Source organism: Mercenaria mercenaria, chromosome 4 (genome assembly GCF_021730395.1).
Source record: "Mercenaria mercenaria strain notata chromosome 4, MADL_Memer_1, whole genome shotgun sequence".
NCBI lineage: Eukaryota > Metazoa > Mollusca > Bivalvia > Venerida > Veneridae > Mercenaria > Mercenaria mercenaria.
In genome coordinates this window covers 67,865,908-67,877,016 of record NC_069364.1, presented here as the reverse complement: position 1 = coordinate 67,877,016, position 11,109 = coordinate 67,865,908, and positions in this window count along the sequence as shown.

The following is an 11,109-nucleotide window of genomic DNA, read 5'->3' as shown; positions in this document are numbered from 1 at the left end:
ATTAACATACATGATGACGTTAAGCAAATATACACTTGTTTATAGTGATTATTGTGTCCCTAGCAAAATTAAATATGATAAAATATTGATATTAATTTAGTTTAATATATCTCAGTACAGATAATATGGCCAGCCATTTCCTTGTCATTAAAAGCAGTTGTGTTGTGATAATTCCTCATAGTGTTTTGTCATATAAAACAGATTTCAATGTCATTCTTTGACAATACCTTCCCGAGAATAATACATGTTGGTTTTGAATCAGTTTCATATCATAGATGACTGTATTTTATTCACATATGAGCCGTGCCACGGGAAAACCAACATAGTGGGTATGCGACCAGCATGGATCCAGACCAGCCTGCGCATCCGCGCAGTCTGGTCAGGATCCATGCTGTTCGCTAATAGTTTCTCCAATTCCAATAGGCTTTAAAAGCGAACAGCATGGAGCCTGACCAGACTGCGCGGATGCGCAAGCTGGTCTAGATCCATGCTGGTCGCATACCCACTATGTTGGTTTTTCTCGTGGCACGGCTCATATTTCAGTAGTCTACACTTTTGAACATAATAATAAATTCATTTTTTTTGTTGATTGATGTTTAGTCAAGGAAGTATATCAAAACCGTCCACATGTAAAACTAGTAAATAATAAGAAATAAGAAATGCTATTATATGTTGGAATGTAACAGGCTTTCTTATTCATGTTATACATGTTTATTCCATTTTACAGCTAGTTTTCAAAATTGATACTGTGTCCTAAATTGGTATAAAAATGGTATAAAAAATATCTCAGAACATATTGGAGATTGATTACTTAACATATTGCCCAAAGAGAAGATTGGCATTAACGCATTTTGAGAGAAAATATCAAACGTCACCAAATCGTAGAAAGAAAGGGTTGTTTCACATGAAAATTGAACAGCATATAAAATATGCACGTATATTACTACAAAGAAATATACTGATATATACATTGAATTCCGGAAAAGGACTGCATAAAGGGAACACATTTTGGACAGCTAAACGCCTTTAAAAACCACCATTTTCAAAGATCTGTTATATATGGTGCAATTGAAACAAGTGAATGAAGTACTGCCATGCAATACAAAGTCCCCTACTGGAAGGCACCTAATTTTCTCTACTGCAGTATAACATAATGAACTGATATCTGTCAATGATGTATAAACAATATTGTACTATAAAAAAAAAAAAAATCTATATAATACAAGTCCACAAGAAACTCTTTACCAGGTAGAGATAGGTCAAAATACACCTAAAAATTGGATGTAACATGCATGCTGTACCACAGAAAAGTGGTCTCGATTTTTCTCTACCGCCAGTAATAAAAAAGTTACAATAAAATCTATTTATAGTAACAACAAAGGGACGTAATTCTAAAAACAAGGGTGCCTCATGGTGGTGAACATTTGGTCCAAGTTACATCAAAATCCCTCCATGCATGAAGAAGAAATGTCCCGTACAAAGTCATTCTTGAATTTGACCTTTGACCTCTAAATATGACCTTGACCTTAGACCTAGGGACCTGGTTCTTGCGCATGACATGTTGTCTCATCCAGGGGAATATTTGTGCCAACTGATATCTAAATCCTGCTTTGCATGACAAAGTTATAGACCGGGCAGGAAAAAAATCCTCTTGACCTTTGATCTCAAAGTGTGACCTTGACATTTAAGCTAGGGTATTGGGTGTTGCGCATGACACGTCGTCTCATCATGGGAAACATTTATGCCAAGTAATACTGTAATCCCTTGATGGATGACAGAGTTCTGGATCGGACAGGGCAAAAACCTTATTGACCTTTGACCTCCAATTGTGACCTTGACCTTTGAGCTAAGGGTCTGGGCTTTGCGCATGACATGTTGTCTCATCATGGGGAACATTTGTGCCAAGTAATATTAAAATCCCTTCATGGATGGCAGAGTTATGGACGGGACAGGAAAAAAACTCTGTTGACCTTTGACCCCCAATTGTGACCTTGACCTTTGAGCTAGGGGTCTGGGATTTGCGCATGACACGTCGTCTCATCATGGGGAACACTTGTGCTAAGTGATATTAAAATTCCTTAATGAATGTCAGAGTTATGGACCGGACACGAAACAGACCCTGTTCATGCTATGTTAACATTTGACTGCTAAGTGTGACCTTGACCTTTGAGCTAGGGGTCTGAAAGTTGTGCATGACACATCGTCTTATTATGAGGTACATTTGTGCCAAGTAATATTAAAATCCCTTCATAGATGGGAAAGTTATGGACCGGACAGGAAAAAAGCCTTGTTGACCTTTGACCTCCAATTGTGACCTTGACCTTTAAGCTAGGGGTCCAGGTTTTGCGCATGACACGTCGTCTCCTCATGGGGAACATTTGTGCCAAGTAATATTAAAATCTCTTCATGGATGGGCGAGTTATGGACCGGACAGGAAAAAAGCCCTGTTGACCTTTGACCTCCAATTGTGACCTTGACCTTTGAGCTAGGGGTCCGGGATTTGCGCATGACACATCATCTCATCATGGAAAACATTTGTGCCAAGTAATACTAAAATCCCTTCAAGGATGGGAGAGTTGTGGACCGGACAGGAAAAAAGCCCTGTTGACCTTTGACCTCCAATTGTGAACTTGACCTTTGAGCTAGAGGTCCGGGTTTTGCGCATGACACGTCGTCTCATCATGGGGAACATTTGTGCCAAGTAATATTAAAATCCCTTCATGGATGGCAGAGTTATGGACCGGACACGAAATTGCGGACGGACGGACGGACGGACGGACAGACGGAATGACGGAAAAGTGCATTCCTATAGTCCCCGAAACTGGTTTTCAACCAGTAGGGGACTAATAATGTCCCAGTGTTGAAAGTTCAAATAACTAGGTAGAACGTAGTTTTCAGCGATTGTTTATTTTTATTTCTTTACAAATGGAATTCATTTTTAAAGGGGACAATTTTTTTTCAGAATATTCAAAGTATCCATCGTACGGCAGAACATGTAATGGTTTGGTACATTATTGCAAAAGATGTTCGTTTATCAAATATTTTTGTGGTTTTGGCTTTTCCTGTTGAATATTGATTTCTGCTTTTTCCACTTTTCTCCGACATCCGATCCTTTTATCTACCCTTATCCCTCCGCCCCTACCCCTTATTTTGTATTTGCATATAATTAAAATGTACTTAAGTGTTGGATATTTGAAGCAACCCGTCTACAATATGTTTACGTTACAGCTTCTTGTTGCGGGTCTACTTTACGATGCATGACTTTATGGCTGTGTTTTGGGTGCTCTGTGCTTTCGTGAAATCTACCCTTACCATTCATCTTTTTGATGATATACTTATAATAACATCTGTAAAAAGAACCCTTGGAAGCAAAGAATGCAACCAAGAAGAATGATAGCATACTCGGTTTGATTGAGTCTGTTCATGAGAGGTAATGAAATGTGCAACATTTCTCACGCCCCCTAGCACCGGCTTAAGCGGAACTCTATTACACATATGTTGAATGGATTCCATGATCCCAAAGGACCAGAAAATATAACATAAAATATATAAACCTTAATAGGGATGGACCTGATGGCCGCGGGACCGGTGGTACTGTGTGCTCAGTGAAGTCTTTGTATATTCAAATATTTCTTTTCTACTTTAATGAGTTACAAATATGCGATATGTGAATGAAATAAGATAAGCTTGCTTCAAAGAATCATGACATTTATCTCAGTTATGCCAAATACTGCTCTTGTTCTTTCTAATAATCAACGTGGTCTATATTCACATAAGGTGCGATTTTCTACTGTTAGCTTTTTATAAAATACAATATATATTCAAGTATTATGACCTCTGTGTTATCCTCGCTTCCGTTTTTAAACATTGTGGCAAGGTTTGATACAAGGACAAAGGGTGAATTTTTATTAAAGTGCAATGAGAATCTAAACCATCAAACTATAGAATAACGATGCGTATAGACAAGACTGTAAATATAACCATTGTTCAATAATCAGGCGTGTTAATAGAAAACAAGGATAAATATCCAACAGGTAAAGCCACGTTCCAAAAATGCAGCAAACACAAACCTTAACCCAGCACGTTGACGTGCACATGACCAAAACACACACTCAGACAAAGCAAACACAGAAAGACAAAACAAACAAATAAAGGAACAAAGTGGGCACCGCCATGGAACGATCAGCGACAAAGCCACAACTTGGAGCTTAAACCGGTCTATGGTGTACCTAACCTCGCTCTTACCCTCACCATGTTCCAAAGTCTCAGGACAGTGTAAATAAAAGTTATACCCGCCAGGTGAAATCCCGAAATACGCAATGGCAACAGAAGACATGTTATGTAAAACCTAAAAAAGCTTTAATTATATTATGATTATTGTACATTTTAGTCTGATTGTTTATAGAAAATATATGAACTAAAAACAACCGCGACTGAACGGTCAAGGCTAGGAGTCACATATTATATTGTATAACAAGAAACGACGCTGTCTTGATTCAACCGTACTAGGTTTTTGTATACGAAACATAAGAACAATGCTTTAACACTTTTTAGGCCTGGATATAGTTATTCCGTTCAATCATGATATTCATGATAAGAACTAGCAAAAACAGATCGATATTTATACCACAGTTCTGAAAGCATTCATTGTATCTTTAATCACATCATGGTTGTTATATATCATATTTGAAAAAGATAAGTTCATTACTGAAGTAGTTAGACATTTCTTTACATGACATAACATCACTTCATTACTGTTGGAAAATAAAGTTCAAGTCGAATCTATAGAACAAACACACATAATTATTCACACTTACTGTATATAATTAGATTTTGCAGGCAATCAATTTCAAGATGAATTTATATGACGGAATACCAAAATAGAATCTAAAACTAAACCTATTGTTGCTGATAATGCATGACTTATTAGCATAATTTCTAATTACAAAATATATTTCTGCAATAATGATAACATGGTCGATATATAAACAATCTATTTTCTATCTTTACACAAGTATTCTGAAGTTCTATAACTTCATTTTTTTTATCTTTACCCTGCTAAATTTCTAAAATGGACTGGTCCATCGTTCATTTGGGCAATACCATTTATAATTCAAAGGGGTGTTCACTGAAACTTTACTGACTGAATAGCGAACAGTGCAGACCATGATTAGCCTGCACGGATCTGCACTGGTCGCAAAGGCAGAATAACTCGCGCCCGCCGGCTAAAATTTAAATTGAACATATCAACAACAACAAAAAAAAAATGAAAACAAAATCTAAAATCGCCATTGTGTTTTTACGCCTTGATATATTTTCTTTATTATTTTGAAAGAATTTTCAGACACATATTGATAAAAAAAAATCGGCTTGCGTCTTGATTATGTAATTCTAAGCTTTTACAAACAATTTTTTATATCTCGAGGTTCACATTGTCATGTGCGCTCCTGGTAATATCTGCAAAACATCTCGATACAAATCTAATAACCTATGATTATATAACTTTCAAGCACATTTCTATTGGATCAAAAACACGAGACATAGAACCCGACGACAACAAAACAAATTGCGGTAACGCCATTCAAATACCTTTTGCTTCAATGTTTTATAACAAATGTTTACCGACATAAAATGAAGTGGTCACAGTTTATTTAGGTGTTGACAAGCCGATAAAATAGAAGAAAATTAGTACATGACCAATAAGATACCACTACATTCACCATCTCTCATTGCAATGTAATTGGATTCTTGTTTGTGAGGACAGATGTCTATTTATAACTGATACCATGTTTGTCACAGACAATGTCTGTTATCAGTAATATAGGGGTTGCATACACTCGCATATCAAAACATAAGAAAACAACAATAAAATACAAAACAAAAACAAAAACATGGCAATTTTTAGTCATTGATTTATAACAAAAAAATAATTAATTAATTTGTTGGTGGGCGCTAGGATATTTATATGTACAGTCTAATCCAATGTAAGCAGATTTGGAGGTTGTGTACAGAACATTTGTTAATGTGAAGAAGCTACATATGTTCCGTTGACATTCATGTTCCGTTGATATTCAATATCATAACCATGTTTTAGCAATGGAAGTTGGTTAAGGGAGTTCATCACTTCTTAAGGCAAACTAAATACCAAGTTATATAACAAAAACAAAACAAGAGGGCCAAAATAGCCCTAGGTCGCTCACCTGAGAAACACACCATAATACACCATAACAGTGTAAACATGTTTGAACTAGTGATTTCATGGAAAAAAAATATTCTGATCAATTATCATTAAAATTGGAGGAAAAACAAGTATTTTTTTTTTATTTTACCTAGTGACCTAGTTTTTGAACCCAGATGACCAATATTCGAACCTGACCTAGATTTTATCAAGGCTATCATTCTGACCAAATTTCATGAAGATCAATTGAAAAATACATCCTCTAACGCATACACAAGGTTTTTCTTTGATTTGCCCTAGTGACCTAGGTTTGGACCCCAGATGACCAATAATCAAACTCAACCTAGGTTTTAATCAAGGCAACCATTCTGACTAAATTTCATAAAGATCAATTGAAAAATACAGCCTCTATCGCATTCACAAGGTTTTTCTTTGATTTGACCTAACGACCTACTTTTTGACCCAAGATGACTCATATTCGAACTTGACCTAGATTTTATCAAGGCAATCATTCTGACCAAAATTTGTGAAGATTAATTAAAAAATGCAGCCTATATTGCATACACAAGGTTTTTCTTTGATTTGACCTAGTGACCTAGTTTTTGACCGCAGATAACCCATTTTCAAACTCCGCCTAGATTTAATCAAAGTAATCATTCTGACCAAAATTCATAAAGATTAATTGAAAAATACAGTCTCTATCGCATACACAAGGTTTTTCTTTGGTTTGACCTAGTGACCTAGTTTTTGAACTCAGATGAACCATTTTCAAACTCGGCCTAGACTTTATCAAGGTAATCATTCTGACTAAATTTCATGAAGATCAGTTGAAAAATACAGCCTCTATCGCATACACAAGCTAAATGTTGATGGACAGACAGACGACAGACAGACAGACGAAGCCGAACATCGAGTGATCAGAAAAACTCACCTAAGCATTGCTCAGGTGAGCTAACATGATTATGTGGAATAAGGCCGTGACTTTATTATATTTTTTTCAAATGACAATTATGGCATGTTGTAAAATTTAACCTTGTATACAGAAAAACAATGAGAAAATATGAAAGACATAGAAATACAAAGCTTCAGCAAGAATGCATGGAGCATACAACACAGCAGTGTAGAGGTGCAGAAGACCATCATAATGATAATAATCGCAGAAAAACTAGATCTATTAGGAAATTGTATGTTCTAGTTATTCTCACTAATGAGAAACGATTCGAAGATGCTCTCAGAGATCTCTATAAAATGAGATTATATATATATATATATATATGATTGTTTATACGTAAATTGCTTATTGTTCGAATCCCTGTAAAAGGACAAAATACAATGAATAAAACAAAGCAAGCTAAGAATTATCCCGAGTTCTTGCTGATTTTTATTTATTTTTATTTTTACTTTTGCATAATACATGTTTATGCAATACGACACGGACACGAACACGGATGCTAGTGAAGGGAAACAGAAACTATTATAATAACAGAATAAATTCATCCACGCAACAATTGACTGAGCTAATCACCAGACTGTCAGGTGGGCTTGTATGTCTGTTTCAACATACCCATGTGTTAGAGGGCCTCGGTGGCCGAGTGGTTAAGGACGCTGATTTCAATTAACTTGCCCCTGATCAATGTGGGTTCGAGCCTCACTCGGAGCGTTGAATTCTTTATGTGAGGAAGCCATCCAGCTGGCTTACGGAACATCGGTAGTCGGAAGGGCACCTGGGGTCTATCCCCACCATCAAAGCTGGAAAGTCGCCATATGACCTATAATTGTGTCGGTACGACGTTAAACCCAACAAAATAAATAAATATATGTGTCAGAGGTTTGTAGCAAAGTGACCCATAAAAAAATAACAACAATATGTACGGACCTACACGTACATTGATTTATAACAAATCTTTACAGTTATGGCTCTTGAATTATCAAAAATAGAAATATGATTTTCAAATCAGCCATTTTGAAATGATGCTCTACAAGAATTACAACACAACCACAGAATTAAAATTCCATTTGCAAATAGAGGTGCTAGTGTAAAGAACTTTCCTATGACGGGCGTATATTGTGACAATCCGGCACTCTTGTTCATACAGTTTTAAAGCGAATTTGTGACATTTTTAACACTGACTAGTATGTCCTGATGTTCAGTCCACTAAACCATAACAGCGTTTAATAATTTTATATGTTAAACCTAAAAGCGATCATTAACTTGTTTTTGTAAGTCTAGTTACTTTTCGAATGTTAACGGGATTTTAATAGTATGAACATTTTTAGGTATAAAGTCCGACAGAAATATTTGTTTTTTTTTTAAAGTTTGCACATTAATATTAATTAATTATATTTTTACAGGAATATTTTTACTGCTTTTATGCAGACTAAAATATCCCGAATGTTTTATTGTTTTTTAAACCCGGAAACATTTGGAGTCGTATTTGTATGCTTCTGATTTACTTTTGCAGCTCAAAGGGAACGAAGTTTTCCAATCAAAAAAATATTCTTTTTTCAAACTATTGGAGATATTTTGAAAATATAAGACGTTCCCATTATCAGTAAAATCGAGAAAACGTAAATTCTATATAATTAAATGGAAATCGTAAAATCATGAAGCGGGAATCGTGAAATAGTGAAAACCCGTCTTTCGTTAGAACTTAAAGAGTATGAAACTTTATAAAACGGTCTTACTTATTTGAAGAGATTCCAATTTTTTCCATCGCAAACTAGTCTTCTTAAGCATTAAGCTTTACAAAATGACATTGATGTAAAAGTTACTGACAGGGTACATGTTTACAAACAAAGTAGTTTCCCGAATCATCAGAAATATTGAATCTGGAGAATGAGCTATTTAAAATTTGACATTAACTGTTTTTAAAAGCAGTGCTAATTTAACAAGTAAAAATTATCTTCATAAACTTATCAAGTTGATAAATATTACAACGATTAGTAAAATTATTCGGAATAATCTTCTTTCTAACGAATTGAAATAACTACATTCTAAAAGATAATGAAATTCATCACCAATAGACCGTCACCCATTACAACGGCCATCCGGTCCTAACCAAATCTTAAGTTCCCATAGAGCTGTCCTATTTACTGCTATAACGATATTAGGCCACTCCTCCCACGCCTCATCCCCACCCAACTCCCGCCTCACACCTTAACCTTGGTCCCTTCCAAACTAGGGTTTCCCCGGAATGGCGGCTACCTGTGCCTGGTGGGGAACGAGCCTTTTTACAAAGACCACCCAGTCCGATTCAAAACTCAAGGTCTGGGACTGCACCCTAACTGATAAATAAAAACGTGAAAAATTATCAAAGCGGTATCAGGACAATTTTAGACCTGCTCACGCGTAAACAAAAGCCACAATGCTGGTTCCCCAAAGACCATCCACTTCTACAACGGCCATCCGGTCCTAACTCAAACTCAGGGTCCAATTTACTGCTTATTTAAGGCCAACCTTGCACCATCCTCGCCTCTCACATCATCCCGAGTACCTCCCGAACAAAAAACTTTTCCCGGAAAGGCGGCCTCCCATGACTGGTAGGGGACAACCCTCTCAACAAGGGCCACCTTGTCAGATCTTATACTCAAGGTATGGAGATAGCTGAGGCACCCAAACTGAAAAAGTTCGATATCCGTCTATGTGTAAACAATAATTTCCTGGGATAGCCACTATGCTGTCACCCTCTACAGCAGCCTTCGGTCCCAACCAAAATTTAGTGCCCTCCTTGAGGATCTACTAAAATCCGTGACGGTCATAAAGTCCGTGACGGTTTTATCACTGGCTTTCACGGGTTTTTCTTTTACCGTCATAGCCACGTCATGGGTAATCACAGGTCAACAGTGATTTTTCTTTTACCGTCACGGCAATGTCACGGTTAATCACGGGTTTTTCTTTTAACGTCACGGAAATGTCACGGGTAATCAATGGTCGTCGCGGGTATTTCTTTAACCGACACAGAAATGTCACGGGTCTAATAATAGGAGTTATCTTAGTAACAAGTATCTTTTAAGATTGATTTTTTAATTAGGTATGCGTTGCAATTTTTGGCCGCGAAAGAAAATTTAAGGGATCATGAATCTGAGCCCGCCCGCTTAGCTCAGTAGGTAAGAGCGTTGGTCTACGGATCACGGGGTCGTGAGTTCAATCCTCGGGCGGGGCGTATGTTCTCCGTAACTATTTGATAAACGACATTGTGTCTGACATCATTAGTCCTCCACCTCTGATTCATGTGGGGAAGTTGGCAATTACTTGCGGAGAACAGGTTTGTACTGGTACAGAATCCAGGAAAACGGGTTAGGTTAACTGCCCGCCGTTACATTACTGAAATATTGTTGAAAAATGGCGTTAAACCCAAAACAAACAAAACAAAATCATGAATCTGAAGCAGTATCGTCATTGCCCTTCCGCCTAAAAGGAGGAGAACTGTTTTTATTCAAAGGTGAAAGAGTAATAGCTTAAGACTGGCGGGCAGACGGTCATCGATGAATCAACCAAGAAACGGTGCCTTACCAAGGAAAACATCTAAAATAAAGAAGAAAAAGTTTTACGTCGCTACTGAAAGCCGGGCTTCCAAGTAGTTTTTAAAGTTCGTTTTTTCATGAACCTGGAAAGGATAACGGACCATTTTTGATTCAGTACGAATGGTGTCATGGAAAAGCCACCCGTGACAAATAATTGCGACGACATGCCACAATTTTCAATTATTACTGAAGATAGAGAATGGCAGTGCATCCGTCAATGGTCCTGGTTGATTAGTAGATCTACTGGCCAACGTTCCTCTGAAAGACGTAGAAAAAAGAAATCTGTATCTTCCAAATGCTTGGTTAAATGACAGAATTATAGACGCTGCACAGGAGATATTGAAAGAACAATTTCCACATATTTGTGGACTGGATTCGTGGTTAGCTAAGCTAAGATAAGATAAGAT